Here is a 20134-nt window from a genome sequence, read left to right on the forward strand (position 1 = left end):
TTTACTTCCGATTACTCAAAAGCCAGTGGGAAACAAACTAACACACACACACTAACACACACACACACACACACACACACACACACACACACACACACACAGACTTCAGCAAAGCTTTGAAGACAAAACCCTGAAAAACTCTAATTGTAACCTTTGTGCCAATACAGATGCAGACTTAAACCATACACCTGCTGTATACTGATGCCTGTGCTGATTTGCACTGTTGTGCTTTTGGTGCTTGACTGTAATAATGTATAGTGCCTTCATGAAAGATTAGTCACGTGTTGATTGATGGGCTGATCGTATGCTCAAGCCAATAACAAGTTGCTTGGTTTGGGCATTTTTTATTTGTCAAATCTCGTTTACTGCCACCACAGTTTTTGTCCGTCAGAGAAAGTGCTGAGCAAGGTGAGGTGTCTCAGATGTCACAGCTGATTTACTCAGGGTTAGGCTGTTTTTATTTCCTCGAATAAAAGAGGAAAAACCTTCGTACTTTTTAGTCCTTGTAAACTCAATAGTTTCCAACCACATGTGCAGCAGTGCTGCGTTGTTAGTCACACGGGTCGTAACATCAGCATTACCTTCATGATGCACATGAATAATGGATGAGACAATTAATATTCTGAGTCACCATGTGCTTTATTTCAATAACATACAACAAACCATGTTTCGTTTATTCCAAGATCGCCCCCCCACCTCCTCACTATGCCGGATTTCATTTGCAGTCAGAGCCCCACTGCAGAGGAGGTTGTACCGGTAATTCATGACAGTATTGACACTGAAGTTGAATGCATTTCACCGCCAACAACTGCTGGTGTAAAACTTCTATTTATATAATGGATCATGTGGTGTGCATATATCTGTACAATACTGACCTTGGGCTAAATAAAGTGAGGACATTATCAACTTCCGTGGCCCTGCCCTGTGGTTGACCCCCAGCTCTGGCTTTGTTGGCAATCAATACAATACCACAAAACATTATTAGCATATATAGATATAGATTTTGACATCACTCTAACTTTTTATAATTTGGATTTTAAAGTTAGATGACAGATGACCTGAAGGTCAGAATATCCCCCTTGCATATTCACCCAATAATAAACTTCAAGCTCGAGATAACAGGACATCTGGCAAACTGGGGAATTATTTTGTGCATCACTGTAACAAGAGGGCCCATTGCTCTCTAGGGAAAGAAGACGTGTGGGTGCCAAATCATTTAATTAATTTAAAGATTCCATCATGCCATGAAAGTGCCCTGTGGATAAGCAGATTTGACCACAAACAACAAAACCGGTGTCTGTTTTAATGAAAGTGCACACCGCGGTCATATTTCACTTAAAGGCTGATTCCAACAGATGTTTTGTTATGGGCTCGGGCTGGCTCTTTTATTTCCTCTGGCTTTGTTTCATGCTCAGCTCTCTGAGCTACACAAATCCCCTGATAAGTAGCAATGGAAGCGGCTTCATTCCTCAGCAGAGATTTATTTACTAAGTCATTTGGAAAATTAAGCAAAAGGGAAAAAAGCCCGTTTTTTGTTTGTCATGGAGCTGAGGACTTTCTATGGAGAGAGGATTTCTGTGCTGCAGATAATAGTTTCCTCCTTGGAGACAACACACAGCATTATGCCGAAGCCAGCTCAGTAAATGAAAGGTTTCATACAGTGAGTGAAGTGTTATCCCTCTGTAATAGCCACAGAACCACTCTACCAGCCAATAATGAATGAAAAAGATAATAATAAACCAACTACATTTTTCAAATTATCCCTGAGCAGTCTGAGCTGTGTGTAATAACACTCTCTATTTGACAGTCTAGGAAACTGCAGGCCGTCATTCTCAACACGCACAGAATCCAAAAGTACATGACTGAATTAGACATGCCTCTCATGTAACTGAGAGCGGACGAGGCCACGCTTTCTGAATGGCTCATAAAAATATGGCATTTTTCTCTTAGAAATACGCATCTAGAATCTGAATCGCTCCAGTCACCATCTATCGTGACTACACAAATTTCTCAAGGTTGTGCCAGTGCAGACTATGATTCATGCAGAGATGAGACTTAACAGAAAAAACGATTATATGGACAACTCTAATGATAGTGCAATTCAAAGATTGTGATAGCTGCTAAGCGGAAAACATGTAACCCCAGGAGAAGTGATTCAGTGATCGCACTGCTCATACAGTTGGCCCTGGCCCTGTGACCCGATAAATCCGATCACAAGTTTAAAGCCCTATCTTCGTCTGTTCACACCTGGCGGTAAAATGCGTACTGAATGTATCTCCTGTGGCCACTTGTGATTGGACATCACTTCCCTGCTCTATATGCAAATATACACTTGTGCCATTTATGGTCGTGATGACCAAATAATGTTCTTTTCTTTACCAAGTCTGAGTTTAAAGGTGTTTCTGATGAGGATGTGTGTGTCTCGGCATTATTGACAGAAAGAGAGTGAGAGAAGTAAGGAGGGACAAAATAAATGAATGTTCAGCTGTAAGAAAAGCAATAATCTCTGTGTGTGACCACGAGTAAATCAACTGACGAGCGAATAAATATCTGTTCGATCCATTGTGAAACTGCGTCCGCCTTGTTCACACAGAGAAAAGACTGTGGACTTAGAATTAATGTAGGAAGTATTTCGGAAACGTTCACACCTGTACGCTGGCCCCTCATGACCGGATCACTCAGGAGGGATGTTGATAGCCATTCTGAAGGGGGTTTCGATAGATTGTACTTGTGTTTATTTTGTAAGTGTTTAACCAGATGGAAAGAAAGGTCATCCAATAACCCGATAAGTCAAAGGGCCAAAGCCAGTGTCTTTCAGCAAGATTGAAGGTGCTGGCCACTTCTCCTGACTTCCTGTTGAAATCTGCACCGATTGGCTGTACAGTGCATTACATCATGTGATGGCAGATAAGGGATCATTTCCTAATAACGAGTGTGAAGTGCTCTAATTAAAAGGATCCTACCTGTGGCCGTGAGGGATCCATGTTGCTGATACCATAGTTCTGGTGAGTGGGCTGTTAAATGGCAAGACGGATGACACAGCAGAATCCAGTCTGCAGCTCACATCCTGACTGCATTATCCAGTCTGCCCTCCCACACACAGGGAAGAGTGAGGAAACCAGCAGGGCAGATGGGACCAGAATCTGACTCATTTTAATAGGCCTTGGATTTGCCAGTTGGCGTTTAGCCTGTGAAGTGAGGCAGAAAATAACACCTTCTAAATAATGAAATAAGCCTTCATTTAATGAAAGATTCAGGCTCCATGTCCGTTTACAAAATCTGAAGGCCTTGGATGAGGATTACGTTTCTATGGCAGAGGTTTGCCACATGGCAGAAAGTGCTGTTGTCTAGTATGAATATAACTCTCTCTTTCTCTCTCTCCCTCTGTCTTTCCCTTTAGTCATACGTCTCTGACTCTTGTCCTCCAGCACGAGCAGATTGTTTTAATTTGCTGCATAAAATAGGAAACTATTTATTGCTGACACATTAGAAGGCAGCTAACAATGGAGGATTAGCAATGTACATGTACGACACAATGTTACAGGCCCTCACACATGTAACAGATGGAACATATTGTGTTGTGGCAGATTAAACATCCTGTAGGCGAGACGAGTATAGATTCAAAGCCAAAGATGGGCATTCATCTGGAGATGACTGGTAAATAAGATTTACACTGTGAGCACTGTGGGGGTTGAAAACCCATCAAACCATAACTTATCATGTTCCTCTAATTAGCCTTTTTGGCAGTGCATATTCCAGTGTCTTCACCAGCATTCAAAAATTAAACCTCATTAATATTCCGCCATTACATGAACCACTTGCATAATTTTTCATAGGAATAATCTGATTTAACAACAATAGACATCAATTCGCAGCAGTGCAGCCTGCGAGGGTTTCGTGTGATACTAATAAACATTCCCCTAAATAACATTTCACAGGCATAATGGGATATAACAATCAAAGACACTGCTCTACAGCCGCAGAACCTCAACGGCTCCATGTCACAGCGTTGCAAACTCTGAGCTGCTACTTTGAAGTACCACCTCAGGCAGAGGTAACTACTTATAGCTACTGGAGAGTGTAACCTCATATGAAGTAGTCCGGTGTTGTCTGTCCTAAAATGATGGTACTAGATTGTATTTGTAGTATCTGCTGTGTGTGGGAGTACACAGTGGCTTGGCGTACCTTTCTCCACAAATGTCTGTCTTCTTTCTGTCTGTCTGGTTAACTCTTAAGAGGCGGGTGAGATTCGCCTAAAACGCCTGTCTGAGGAATGCCCAAATTAAATTGAAAGCTGTTCTTGAACCATTTGGAGTACATGCATGATCTTGGTCTCTTTTGAAAGGTAACATTCTGACCCCCCCCCCCCCCCCCCACGAAAACACAATGAAGCCTTGACTAGCCCAAGTTCAAATTTGATAACAATACCACAGAAAATTTATATTTGACAGATTTTTTCCTAAGCACATGTCTAGGCGTTTTCCACAAAGGCCATTTGGAGACTCCAAAGAACCCTTTGTAACCATGGTAACCAACCAGGCTAAAAAGGATAATTTTACATTCAAAACTGGTCATATGGTTTAAATTTATACCAATAAACATATTTCATATATTTTAGCAACATGTAGCAGTCACGCCGGGGACGAAACACTGACGCACGGCATTGGCTAAACGATACGCCAGTCATCAGAACAACCGGTTGCAATTGGCTCAGCCTTTACACGTTAGAAGAGGGGCAGGCTCTTTCCAACAACAAGGTGACTCGTTGGCTATTGCAGGCTGTGGACAGCCCATGCCAGCTCCGATTGGATCAAGTTTAGATTGACAGCTCACTTGAACCAATAGGATATGGCTATCATTACCATTTTGAGGAGGTTCTCAGCACCTAGTCGATCTTCACTGGACTTTAAATAAACGGTTGAACAGCTCTTTGTGCAGCAGCTGTGGTGCAGCTTCTGGGTTCTGGGTCCAGAATCCAGCAGTCGGTATCTATTTGCCTCGGTTTAATTCCTGCAGGGCACTCTCACGCTTTCAGAAAATAAAGAACCATCAGCATGACTGACCAGGTAAACAGCCTATTCAGAACATAAATGTTTAAAATAGGTACTTCACTAGTTTATTTAATTGGTTAATTAGTTAATTTCATTATTGCACTATTTTGGTAGGTGCTCCAGCATTGTACACTATACCCTAACATCCTGTTTCAAGAGGAACGACATCATATTGTGAAGGTTAGGTTATGTTTAAGGAGACTTCTGAGGTCTACTGCCCTCTTCCTCCAGACTCAGTGTCATGTCACAGTCAGCCAATTGTTACGTTGCGTTTGATTACATGTAATGGTATTTAAAAAAGTCTGTGCTTTTCTGTAGAAATGTTGCCATTTGAAAAAAGGGTGAGACTTGGTGCTCTTGGAAATAGAAAGGTTGTCGGAGTGGTGTAGGAGGGCACAACACACAGCTCCTCTGTCGACAGGTTAGATGATTGGTCTCACAGCAGAGGACTGTGGAAGACAAGCAAGCCAAACAAAGTAGACAGCTGCTGGCTAGTCTGTCAAGGGAGCCAAACTCCTTTTCAAGGCAGAGGGCTCCATGAGATTAAATCTCAGAGCCTCTAGTTGTTACATGATCCAATACGGGCAGCACTATGTCCAGCCGTGATATTACTGTTAATAGTGATAGCTCTGGACTTGGACCTGGACTTCCTGCTACTGACCTTGTAACTGTTTTTGAATGAGTGGAAGATGGTAATTTGGTCCTCTTGATCGTCCTGTGCCCTTTTGCTCGCCACTTGTGTGTGTGTATATGTGTGTGCGTCTACGTGTGTATAGTCATACTTTAAATTTTACTTTTTGCATGGGCTGGGGTAACTATTTTTCTGCTGAGCATTAGTCTTTAATTTGGTCTCTTTGGACTGAGTGATGGACTCGTTATGTTAATTTGCTGAACATGGGAAAATGAATTGATAATGAACAGTTTCTGTATTTTAATGCTATTGAAGTCCTTGAGCTGTTTTTCTGCTGTTATTCTTGCCGTGGTTAACGAAGCTGTCCATTCCATTGTACAGTTTCACTTACTTAAATATGGCCAAATCAAAACTGGGACTGGTATCCTGTCATTAAGATAATACATCCATCCATCCATAATCCAAACTGGTTATCCTTTGAGGATTTTTAGGGGGCTCTAGCCAATCACAGCTGACATTGAGGCAGCTTAGACCCTGGACATGTTGCCAACCTATTGTAGCGTCAACATACAGAAACAAATGTTCACACATTCACACAAACAGAAGTCCTTGAGCATTAACCACTGCAACACCATGCCGCTGAAGGTCTATCATTGCAAAAGTCTCCACCTATTAAAAGGCCTATTAATAATTGATTGGTCCTAAAACATCTATCAAAACAATGTATTTATAGAATGATATCAAGGGTATTTATAATAACTACAGATGAGTCAATACAAATGCATTATAATTGTAAAACTATACTGTTTTGTTTCTTATTTTGATCAAATCTACATTCACCACATGCAGATGCAAACACACAGCTTGCAATCATTCTCCTACTGATATTTATTTAATATTATCAAAGGCCCCTCTTTCAATGAATACTAAATGATAGCATCCCGATGTCTCACATATATTGTTGACAAAATAATAACGTATTAGGTTGTCGCACAGCTGAAATGAGGATTTCGAACAAAGCAGGGAAATTATTATCTGAAATAAGAGGCTCTTTGACAAGATCCCGTCCTCCATTGAGGTCAGATGTCTCGAGTCTGAGGCGCTCCACTCTGATTGGATTATTCTGCTATTCAAGCAGAAGTACTGCTTGGCACACAAATGTAAAGTGAGAAAATTCAATGTGTAAGCCCAGATGAGATGCTAATAGGAAAGAAGAATTGCCCACAGAAAAATAAATATTCAGAAGGGGAGGGATCGTGTAGAAGACATTTTAAAACTGACACTCAGGCTGATGCCTAATGCCATCTCGGCTCTGCTGCAGTTAGAGCAGGATGAGATTCTGAGTGAGATAATCACACAGTACAATCAGCTTTTATGTAGGCAATCATAACAGTAATCATCTCTTCCTAGTAAAACAATTCCAGTGTTGGCATGCTTGTAGCTCGCCAGAATGGCCGCCCTGAACCACGTCCAACTAGTGCACGTCCAGCTTCTTTGGAGAGTCTCCCCTCCCTCTCTTTTGTCTCTCTACCACAAAAACAGAAAGCGATCAGAACTGTTCCTTCTGCACAAACCACGGATACAGTCTCCTCCCTAGCACCCCGCAGTGCCCACCTTTAATTACCCCACGTTAGCAAAGCCCTATTCACTGGGAGAAAAGCTGTTCCTCTCACTAAATTAGCCTGTCACTCACAACATTTCCCTCTGCTGCTGATTAATGGCGAGAAGTGAGTTTGTCAATGTGCCACGCGCGGAATGCAATTCATTGTCCTGATCTCCAGGATTCAGCAAAAGGCATGTCCTGCCTCACTATGTTTGACTGTCCGCACGCAGAGGAGCATGCACACAGTAATAGAGCGTGTTAGTATGCTAATGTAAATATCTGTTTAGCATGCGCCTACTATATCCAAGCAACACATGCTGGTTGACATGCATCATGGGAGAGGCATACCAGAAAGGTTGGTCATTAATCAAGTCATCCACAACTAACAAGAAAGAGTTATTTTTCCTTCTCAATTATCACATATGAGCCTGGGGATTCACAGCTAGTTACATATGCAGCAGTCCTGAGGTGGAGTCATACAATGCTGCTTTGAATACATTGATCAGGCTGCCCTTATTCAGGCTTAGAAAATACTTTCTCACTGATGATTTATGATGCAGCGCGTTTAATATTTATTGTATGCATTTATCTTTTAATCATTGGAATAGAGGAGTTTCTCAGTAGGTAAGCTGTCAAAGGTTTAGCCTTCATTTTCAAATACATTTTTACAAATTGGAAAACATGCATTTACAAATTGTGTTTATGATTTATTCAATCACATCACAGTCCCTCTACCATTAATTGTGTGAGGAAATCATTTTCTCAATCACTTAATCAAGTGCCGCACAAATGGATGGATTTGCAGATTTAAAACTTGAGGAGAAATGTTTTTCCAGATGATCTTGAGCTGTCGGAACGGCTGTTTCGATTATGCTCCATTTACTTCAATGGAAGTTATATTATCCTGGGCAGCCCTGTACATTGCACAAGTTGCACTGACACCACAGTGCCCTTGCACTGTATCATCCAGTGTTATTGTACGCAACAACACTTTATCTAGTGACCCAAGGTTTCAGATGCTCTTGGAGACAGGCTTTAAATAGCTTGTGCTGCCTTTTATCCTTGTGTTTCTAACTTTATCTTCACAGCAATATGATGTTGTTTGAGTGAGAGCTCACAAGTGATGACTTGAAAAAACATGAGCAAAGAAATGCTCCATGGTAAACTGCTGCAGGAAGCCCCCAGGGGAAATCCTGTGTTATAGAGAGGGGGAGTAAAGAGTCAGTCTTATAGGGTGCTGGAAAATCTTTGACCATTCGTAGCTCATATGCTTTAGCTATAATCTGCTTTCCCTGCACGATGGACCACAAGATGTTAGTTTGACTTGATAACATTCACTCAGCTTAAGGAATACATAATGTTATATGTCCCTTTATACATATATAAATGCCATATATGGTCTGTTTATGCACATAGGCAACTACATTGGCCAGGTATCAGATCTAATGCTGACATGTCTGACATATTCATCCATTAAAAGCATCACGATAGTGTTCAGTGTTGACATGGTGAAAATATTTGAACACGTCTAATATCTTTCTATGAAATATCTTTTGTTTATATATTTTTCAACTAAGTTACTAAAGAGAGGGGATGTTATTCCAAGGGACGTTCATGAGGGGGTCCCCAGAATATTTGCTTTCTTCTAGATGTATAGGGTCTTTAGCTGAGATAGATTGAGAGCCCCTGACCTATCACTGCTATGTGGTGGCTCCTACATTATAACATCTCTCACTGACACTTCTGACCAGTGTCTCAGGCTGAAGCTCAGTGTCCTCTCATCTGTCCCTCAGATACATCCAGTCTCCTCTGCTGTTTGTCCAGATTTTGATTTTCTTGTCAAGGTGGAAACAAATGTAGCTGATTTTGTCGACAAATATTAATTTGTCATTATTATTACAGTTTGTCTGCTGATTTACTACTTGATTTTTTTTTCTGATTTACTACTCACACTGTTAGAAAAGACAAGTGTCCTGAATTGTAATAACTGCATGCTTTCGTAATAAAAAATGTTTGTTTTATTACGCCATGAATCATTCATTCCTAATATGCTGTGCAAACATCCGCCCGTAGCCCTCTGAGCTCCGAATGTCTCCTCTGCAAACCCGTCAGCGGTGAGGGAGTGTCTATGGTGACAGAGACTCTCCTATGTTCACATGTCCACCTGGACCCGTGCACAATAGACAGGGCTTTTGCAAAATTGTGATTTCTATACAAACTGACACTGGACATTGGGTAATACGTTTTAGATGTACTTGTGTATTGCAGAGACAGGCTGGGAAACTCCACATGTCTGAAACATCCTCATCTTTAATATTGTGGTGTAGTTGTGGTCCAGTTCCAGACTCGACTCATTTGTACAGGGGGCATTTCTTTCATGACTCACACTACCTTATTTTGGCTTCAAGGAGACATATCATTCTCATATTCAGGTTAATCATTTTATATTTGTCTATTACTGAAAAAGGTTTACATGCTCTCATAATCAGCAGCGTCACTTTCCTAATACTATCCATTGCTGCAGCTCCTGAGGCCCCCCTCTCGTTAAAGCGCAGTCTGCTCTGTTCGGCCAGCTTGGCATGTGATTGGTCAACCGCTTCCACACTTGTAGGAAATGTTAGCCATCTCCACCTCTTTAGGGGGTGGGTCTCAATTTAGGGACCGCATCCTCCGTTAGCTTCATTTGTAGACGATTGTGTCACAGTGGCACGAGTAAACTGTCGTAATTCAAAGGCATCTCCAAATGTGCCCTTCCACCCCAGAGCAACGGAGGCTCCACCGGGTGGACCCTTCCCGACCCAAGATGTCCCACTAGTCATTGCACTTCAGTGAAAAACTGTTTTTCAAAGACGTGATGGCACAAAAACCGAGGTAGTACTCAACCAAGTAGCTAATGGTACACATGTTCTAAAAAGTTTATCAACCGAAGAACATTTTCCTCCATAGCTTTGCTGCTACTTTGTTAGTGGGCGTGCCAGACTATCCACTAGGTGTGTAGAATGCAAATGTGGGGCATTGCCATGTCACATGACATCACAGGTGTTTTGAAGTAGCACCAAGAGCAGTGTTTTCTGTGGAAGGGAGGAGGCTCCCTTTGCTGCACCTTTTAACTTTTCAGACATTATACATATCCAAAAACTCTTATCACACCAGAAGAAAGAAAAACTTTTAAAAAAGCTTGGTGTAATGGTAAATGATTGACACAACTGGACGTAGATGATTGAAATGTTGTAATGCAAAAAATATAGTCTGGCAACTGTTAGAAATCATGTATTTATGCCTGTTTTTATGCATAATGCAAACACTGAAAAACTTCAAAACAGGGTGCGTTGTGCAGGATAAATCTTACATTCGCACAGAGAGAACAGGGGTAAGTGTTTGTTGTGGAATAACAGTGACTCGGGAAAACATGCTAAATGAAATAGATCTGTTTTGTTGCTAGGGTATCACACCCTGGAGTTATGGACCCGAACTGACAGTGAATGTTTTGAACACCAAAGACAGGAAAGACATTTTGAGCATGGTTAGATTACTGGGATTCATTTTCTGTGGTAGTTCATAATTCACAGGCGTATCATTTGTAAACATATGAATATTTTCAATTTGGTACGTCTGCATAGGTTTCTATGTTGACCTGATGCATTTGGTATCAGGTTGAGTCTTACCATAAATGTAAGTTTCACAAACTTACACGTTCAACAAGTCTCAATGCTACCGACTGATCACACACTGGTTTGTAAATACATATGTTCTGGTTCTGTTTTCAAATTTAAATCCTTTATATCACTGCCAGTGCATGCTTTTCAGCATTGAATTCAATTTGATGATCATGATAAAAATGATAATGTACCAAAATGTACCAAAATCATCCAAATGCATCAACACAAAGAATCTATAAGACACATTTACTGATACTATGAGATTTTCTTAATGCAGCTTAATAAGCTTTGACCAGGAGATTTTGCAGATCAACAACTGCAGCTGAATACAGAACATGCAGCCATGCCACCGCACACAGAACCCATATCAGTGGATCCCATTTATTTTCTTCTGTGAGAGATGAAAGTGGGAGGACCATGAGGGAAATCACATCAAATTATAGTTTCATCTCCAGACTAATAGTGGTGTATGTTCAGATATTGGTTCTATTACCATCATGGAATTGCAGATTGTGATCCCTTGTGAATTAAGTGTCAGCAGCTATTACTTCTTATTTAATTTGCATGTCGAATAACTCAGGAGCCCATCCCTCCACCCCACCCTCTCTCATTTACCAGTCTATTACTGTAACATCTATTGAGTGGATTGACATGCCTCTCCAGTCCACATGCCTGCGTACCCTGTCCCACTGTAATGCAGCGGTGTCTTGATGAAAGATCCTCAATAAGCAGGAATGAGGAGCCTTTTGTTCTGTAACAAAGTCTTTTATGAGCAAGAACAGTGATGCACCGGAAAAAAAGAAAGATTTCATTCCTGTGATGAACCAGCCGTCAGTGCCGGGAGATGTTTTCTGTGGATGAGAAAATGAAGGCAGCTTTTGCTTTTTAAAGTCTGTGGGAAACGTGCAATAGGGAGCGTCCATGTTTGTGCGTGTTTTGGTGTTTTTTCAATGAGTTGTGGGTCATGTTTGAAGGTATGTGCATCCAAAAAAAGAAAAGGCTATCCATGTTCCCTGTAAACCTGCAAACCGATTCCCTGCTGCTTTTACGATGATAAAATGAGGCCTCTGAAAGGAGCAGTGCGAGAACATGACGGTGATAAATTTATTATCAAACAGGGTTTAGCACTGGGTGGAATAAACATGAAGCACATTACCTCATGATGAAGATGTTGGAGCGACTGTCCATGAATACCGAAGGCCTTTTTTCTTTCCTGAACAAGGGCTTTGAGGCCTGGCCTGCGATTAAGTTGTAAATCGCGAGGAGGCAGCGTGTGTGCAACTGCCTCGAGCATAATAACCTGTTGTTTCGGGGGTCAGGGAAAACTAATTACACAAACTCCGCTCCTGTATTGCTACCCACTCTTTTTCAATTCTGCTCAGGAGTAAAAAATTCCGTGTCCGTTTTTTTCTTATTTGTTAACTTCCAAAATGTTGGGCAGGGTGCCATCTGGAGAGAAATTACGCGGGGATGAGTGTCAAGTGTAATTCATCGCAGCATGTCGGTGGGTGTGAGAGGAGTGCTGGGAGAGGGAGTGGATTCATCAAACTCCAAATGATGTGCCTTTTTCTTCGCAGCAAAATGCCAGAACAGTTTTGTAATGTGCCTCATTCCAGCCGCCCTTGGGACGCTTGAAGGTATTCTGAAAATCATGTCATATTTTCTGCCAGAGTTCAATCCACGACCCTCACATGTGGAAATACAGCACATATGCATGTAAGCCATGATACGCACCATTGGTTCAATGCCACCACAGCAGCAATGATGCCAGGACGTTTGTCTCACTGCCACAAGTAGTAGACCTCAACCTCATTATCCAGCTTCACTATTTAAAAAGTCCCCTGAGTTGGGACTCTATGCTCCACAGATAGCCCCCATGACACAGAGCTTATATAAGACTTGAATCAACCAGGAGATACACATGAATGGGGCCTGCAGAGTCAACAAAGGTTTTTACAACCACTGCTTGGAGCCCCATTAAAATAACGCTGTGAACTGGGCTATAACTCACACTCCTGGAACATCTCTGCATTGACCCACTGCTGCTTTGATTGGGCATTTGTGTCAGAAAGGCCCGCTGTCAACGTAAAGGAGGTTTATGAGCCGCAGCCAGGAGCGGTGTTTATTTTACGACGGGCATTTCAAACAGGAAAATGAAAAAAAAGAGGAAAACACAAGCAATGTCATTAATTCCACCACACGGCTGTGAAATCCATTCTTGTTTGTCCGCTGTAGACATATTTCTGCTGAATCTCTCTTTGTAGTCCAGCACTGCTTGTTTAATATAACTCAATTAATTTCGCCGAACATCCTCATGGTGTGCTGGACCTTTTTGCACCTCTGGACACTTACAGCACGCCAACATTTAATTATGCCGACTGATTTGCTGCCTATAAAGTAAATACATCTTTTCCGACCCTGTTTTGAAAATTGAATCTTGTGTATTACTGCCAACTCCTAGGTATCGAGTCGGTTTTGTATCTGTTTATCTCATTATTTCTCCATACTGCCTCTTGTGAAGTGCAGCCTGCCAGTCTGTTTGAAAATTTTTCTTAGATGCTGGTTTAAAAATTCAAGCCAGGAAGACACACTACCTTCCTGGCCCAAACTGAAAGCACAGATTATATGATGACTGCTCACTTGAACTGATTTTCCTTTTATAGTTACTTTCATTTTTACATGCTTATTTTGTCTGCTGCAAAAGCTGTCAGAGCGGCTCACATTATGCTTTATTAATGAGGACATTCATGCAGTGTGTCCCGAGACAAAACCCGATAATATTCTCCGTGAGCCATGTCGAAGATTAACTCCAGCTGCAAATCTCCACATGACCTGCATTATACTGGTTTTATTTCCAATAAAATCTGATTATTTTGAATCTGAATAGGTGTGTTGTCAAAACCATAGACGTCAGACCCACAGCGCACAATGGTGACAGGGTCCTGTAGAGAAACTAGTGGCTTAATTAGGATCTATGTAAAGTGCAGTGACGCACAGGAAGACCGGGTAGATCAGTCATCCTGAGGTGATGCTGTCTTATTCCCTCGTATCAACAAAGGGTTGATTCAAGGCCAGAATAGATCTCAAGGTTTCACTGGGTGTCACCGCTGTGACGACAGAGCAAGTACCAACCTTGGATGTGCGAAAGCCTAATCTTTATCTGTGGAAGGCTACAGACCATGGGTTACTTATTTATTTTATTTGTCTGCAGTGTTTTTCCTCTGTTATTTATCCACAGACGAGCTAAAAAACATGCATACGCTGGTCTTACTCCCTTTGCAGAGTAAGATTACAATCCTGACAGAGTCCTCTGATTTTTACTGCTGGCATCTGCCCAGTAAAAGCCACAGGTATTATTAACCATTGTGTGTAAAGATGGGCAACATGTCATCTCTTAAAAAGGTGAAGCTGAATTTTTTTATCGCCCCCTGGTGGCTAGCTTTAGTATAGGTCACAGTCCCATTTCCGCATGTTAGCAGATGGCACATGTTTAGGTGGCTCCTATCCTACGTTCAACTTGAATGTATGTCAACCAGTAAGATTGGTTTTGATTTGCTGCTATAAATATGAGACTGACGTGCGATTGGTCAAGTGTGTGTGTCGACAAGTCCTGAATCCTCCGGCTGTACACCGATGAATTACTGCCGAGGCCCTTGCTCCAAATGACATCGAAAGCGCAAAATGGCGACACCCCTAACCACGATATATCAGCTTCATTGCCTTACAGGGAAAGGAAGTGGGAACACATCATCCATCCGTATTTACAGTCTATAACCTTTGACCTTTATTAACTTGTGTATTCAGAAATTAGCATAACATGAAAATCTCATTCAATTAATTTGCATCATAGACATCCACCAACAATTGTGTTAGATCTGCTAATTTAAATTAACTGTACTTGTCTATTTTGCCAAAATTCACCGGATGTGATCTGCTAATCCAATCACTTCCGGCTCTGTGACACCTTGCCTTACCGAGGTGTCAATACGTGCCTTATCCAGACAGAAAATCTAGATTGGATTTTCATGTTAATGTGGTGTCATAACAGTGTATGTCTATTTTAAGTTTGCGTTCTTAACATGTGTTAACAGTGCATTCATTTTAATTAATTTTAAATTATTCAGAATATATACTATCTCCCAGTAATTGCAATAGAACAGAATGATTTCCATCTTTTTTTTTTATTAAACCATTTTATATATAGGTTTTGCCAAGCCTTGTGTGTTACATGCATCTAATGTATAATCACACAAGTTTCTTACATAGTAAAACTAAGACATTAGAGGCCTGGCAGTTAAATTAAAGTACATAAGGTAGATGTATTGTTCTCTATAAGAAGGCTTATTTGAAGCAAACATCCATTTTACATTTCCAATGAGTCATAGTCGATTAAAATTCGATGTGTTGAAGATGGAAGAGAGAATTATTAAGCTGAGCGCGTATTTGAATTAATTAAAGTCCTACTTTTGTAATTCACTATAAATGTCAAGCTCTGTGTGTGGCAGGATATTGAAATCAATCAGACTTTAATATAACTGGATCCTCCTCCAGTGACAAGGATCAACACTTCGGCATCACGTGTTCGCTGCTGGTGCACGCGGTGGAGGATCAGAGGCTCAGACTGTCTGCCCTCTGATCTTTAGCTGTGGTTCCATGTGTTCGACATCAGAGCAGAAGCACAGTATTTAAAATCACTCTTTATCATTCCTATGAAAAGCGAATCACCAATGGAAAACTGGATTTGTTGTGCTTACTTAACAGTGCTGATAGCAATATATTTCCTTTAGCATCCTGACACATCCGACAGACATTCACTGGTGTGAAAGTGACAGCTAATCCCTGGTTTTATGTGTCCCTTCGTGGAAGCTTTATGGCCTCTATAGAACAGAGAGGGCTCCACTAAGGGAAATAAACTTGTGAATTCACCTCCAAACCTTGTGTTTCATGCTTTTCTTTTGTGAACATAACTTTAAATAACAGTCTTGTCATTCTGCAGCAGTAGAATTTATTGCATTGCAGATGAGGAAATCCTTTGAAGTTTTAACAGCATAAAAAAAAATGCAGTGCAGCATCAAATATGACAACATCACAATGCAATGCATGGGCTAATGAGCTTTATGTAGAGTTTATCACACAGCCTACTGCTTAAAAGTGCAACCATGTGTTGAATTCAAACGTCAAGACTGTGATTACGTGAGCACCGAGCAGTGTCAGTAGTTACAGATAAGGCTGCCTGCAATAACGAGACACAGAGAAGAAAAATATAACGTTAAGTATTTTTCTTAAGCTTAAAGACATGAGCAGGGACTGGCTGCTTTAAGTTTTAGCTTAACATTGTATCTGGCCCTGGTGTTTCTGGAGGCATTTGTATTAAAGATCCATGATTCGCTCTCGGCCATACTTGGGCTCCCCCTACCGGTGTGATGTGTAATTTAACCTCGTAAATACGAATTGCGGCCTGAGCCTCAACATGCACACAGTGATACACACAAGCATTTGTTGGCGAACAAGACACAGGAAACCTCATCAGCCAAAGAACCATGACGACTGATGGTTTTTTTATGCCATAAACGTTTGTATATTCACTGCACTCAAGTCAGGAGTAGAACAGCCGGCAAGCTAACTCAGCAAGTAGCCGATGCAGTTATCGATGTCCGAGAATGATATGCATCAAATTGCATAAGCAAGATGAGGCAAGATGAGGCTAAACCTCATCTTGCTTCTTCTGAACTAGTGGGAGCACAACGTCAAGCAGAACAGCTCAAAACAAAGCAAAAAAAAAAGTTATGATGTAATTCCAATAAACAATGGGTCTGCATCTGTCTTGCATCCCTTAGCCGTTTTTAGCTCTCAGGTGAAATACGCTCAGATTTTCAATCTAGTTCGGTTTCCAACCCAATAGTTGGGACATGTCTGGTATATCGTCACACATTGGCTTACGTGCCTAACGGGACAGGCCACCCTGTAACATCAGGCTCTGGTTGTTGGAGTGTGACGTTTACCGTAAAGCAGGTCGTAATGTTCCAGCATGGTACACCAGACCTACACAGTGCAGTTCAAGGTGTCAAGGACAGACGTGCCATTCTCCCTATACTTTAAGTTTAAGTAAAAGTATTTTTTCAAGCTGTTTAAAGGGGACATATTATGAATATTCCACTTTTGACTCAACAGTGTGGAAGGATGCTGCTGCTGCACCAACTCAGGCTCCCACTGCTCCCACTGCTCCCACTGAGGGGCTGCGCTGGGGAGCTTGGGCTCTCGCAGCCTGGCTCACCGGGGGTGAGGGGGGCGGGGCACTCAAAACAGGTCAATCTGAGGAGGGCTGTTTTAGACAGGGTAAAAAGGTGCTGTTTTAAATGATCCTTGTGGTATTTTGACCAAACTATGTTGTTACAGACATTTCATTAAGACCCCAAGGAACCATATCAACTGTGATAAAATGGGCATAATATGTCCCCTTTAAGGTGCAAAAACCGTCTAGATGCTTTAAACAGCTACAATCAAGATTAGGAGAGAGATGCTTGATTTTGTTTATGATTTTATTATGCGCAGAGTAAGTACAACTATGAATTCATAAAAAACTAAAGTCTCACATCCATAGTGCTGTATCAGCAGTAGCAGTGACAGTGTGACTGTAATGTTTACATGCTAAGGACAAACTACGCTGCCGTTTCATCTTCTCTGCCTCTGGCCAAATCATTATCAGATGGAACAGTCGCAAAGTTTCAAGGTAGTAATCATAAACCAATTTATATTTTAATGAGCATGACATTAGATGGAAGCGTTGAAAAGGTCATGTTCAGAGGCAGGAAGGAGAGTTTTGAGTCCTGGTAAAGGAGGTCGAAAACCAGCTGACTATGATTTGAGGTAATTGGCCAGGCGTCCTGCTCGAGTGCTTGTGGTCCATTCAGTCACCGTGCAGCTTAAATTCTAAAAGCAGCAAAAGAATAAAAAATCATGTTTATTAACTCGGCTTGCAGAAAGTGAGTGCAATCGTCCTCAACTGGATGGGATTAGTCTCTCACAAGATATGACACGCGGTAATATAACACCTAATTATTTTCGCTGACTGATCTCGAGCCTGGTAACAATCACATAATGAGCTGCACTTCCACCCTTCCCAGCTGAATTGTTAGGCTTCTCCCCGGTTACAGTATACAGTGAGGGATGTGATTCGCAGACCAAAAATGTGCAGCACTGGAAACAACATTACCAGAAGCTACAGTGTGAACCTGAGAATGTGCCTATTGCCTTACCAGCTTGAGTGTAGGCGGACATGGTGTCACACATCATCATTAATAAAGTAAAAAGGGCATAAAACTACTTTCTACTACTTGATAAAAAAATAAATAAAAAAATACACATCATTTACCAAACTCAAAAGTTAGATAAACTTTCATAAAGATGGTTTCTGTCATTTTAGGTAGTTCTAATCACTCTGATGCACGTGGAAGCCTTGCTTCATCCCCGATCTCTATTTACTGCGCAAACTCCACATGCATGAGAGTGCAGTGCTCATATCCAGGAGATTTTAAACCCATAGTCTATCTTTATACAGTCTATGATTGACCCAGTTAATACACAGCATTTTAAACTTAGGTTGGACAGAGCCACTGCAGCACTGTGTGGTTTGAGACCAACATGAGTTTTTTTAATATTACACCATTCTAGTTGACCCACAAAGTTAAATTCTGAACATGTAAATAGGCAAAATATGAACACTTACACTCATAATGTATATACTAAGGTAATGGCCTAGTTATTGACCTATTTGCGTAGATCAGGAATAAACTATTTACTTTAAATAGTGTCTGTCTTTAACACTCTTTCAGTCGCGGCTGGCCACGTATGTAATTTTTATATTTTTGAATGTGTGCGATGTTGTGACATTTAGCAGTGAGGCTGAAGATCCAACTGATACCAGTCAGTTCCCCCTCTCCTTACGGAGAGAGAGAAGCTCTGGTGGCCTTCAGGTGATTTAAAAACTTGAAAGATCCTCTTTAGAGCCAGTGTTTGTATTGTTTGTTCTCGGCTGCGAGAAAACCATGGCAGTGCATGACGGCAGCTTAATAGGAGTTGTTCCCATAGTAGATGTCAAAGGCAAATTCCAAGTTTACAAAAACACAATCATTCTTATGTTCACATGATTACACACTAATTAAGAAATATAAGTAACAGGATTAGTTGATTTCCATGTTGTGTCCCTCAAACCTGGCAAACTGTCATAGTGAGACACAAAGCAAATGGCAGTTTGCCAGGTACTGAATACCAAAACTGGGCTAATTTGTTGTCTTTGAATGAAACTCATGAACTAATGGATGATGTGGTGTTGAATGGTTAGGTTATGAGAACAAAATTCCTGGGCAAAGATTTAGAAATACCCAAAGAAAATCTTTCTATGACTAAGATTAAAATATACTATCAGAAGTTAACTCTTGGAAAAATTGAGGTGCGTAGTCCTGAATACCGCAATTATGCAGTCAACAAAGTTCTTGTGTGTCTGTGTGTATCAAGCACCACGACTTCATCACATTTGAAAGTTCATTACATGAACCCTTTATGCTCCCTCAGCCAATTTCACTGTGCCAGACTAATTGTGTTGAGGATAAACTGCAACTGAGTTTGCCTGGATTAATTAACTTTGCACTGTCTCCAGTGCCTGAGAGACATAACAGAATAAGTTCAAATGAGTTAGTAGCGATACACTGAATTTGTGTATGTGTGTTTGTGTGTGTGTGTGTGTGTGTGTGTGTGTGTGTGTGTGTCTATGTGTGTGCGTTGTGCGCGTGTCCCTTTTAAACAATGGGAATAAGAACGGGTTAAATTGTCTGTTCTCAGATTGGTGGGGTTGATCTTTGTTATTCTTTAGCAACACTAGAAGCAGCAATTTGATTGTCAGTCAATATTTTGTGAAAGAGTAATTGTGTCAGAGAACGATCAATGGCAGCTTCAGGCTGGCTGCCCTTACCTTGTTAAACCAGGATATCACATCACTATTCAGCATAACAAAACACATGGATTTTCGGATATCTGTAATTTTAGAGCATGATCCTTCTGTTACGACTGAATATATCACTCCAGGCTATGATGCTAATTTCCAGTGTCTACAGGTGGGAATCTGCTGTGCACCATAGCATTTGCAATTTGATCATCACTTTTATTCAAATGTCTCAGAATAAGATTACTGGAT

General features: G+C 41.1%; 1 protein-coding gene across 2 annotated transcripts in view; it reads left to right on the forward strand.

Moving 5' to 3' along the window:
* LOC128445905 (carbohydrate sulfotransferase 8) overlaps window positions 1–20134 on the forward strand; it is a 172547-nt gene that overhangs the window by 81180 nt on the left and 71233 nt on the right. Inside the window, exon 1 of one of the 2 annotated variants that reach the window (XM_053428813.1) lies at window positions 4919–5066. The exons of the other annotated variant lie outside the window; for it this stretch is intronic. The gene's annotated coding sequence lies outside the window, so the exon portion shown is untranslated. Of the gene's footprint in view, window positions 1–4918; window positions 5067–20134 lie in introns of those variants that run through there. 2 annotated transcript variants of the gene reach the window in all.

This window comes from Pleuronectes platessa, chromosome 1, assembly GCF_947347685.1.
Source record: "Pleuronectes platessa chromosome 1, fPlePla1.1, whole genome shotgun sequence".
Classification (NCBI taxonomy): Eukaryota; Metazoa; Chordata; class Actinopteri; order Pleuronectiformes; family Pleuronectidae; genus Pleuronectes; species Pleuronectes platessa.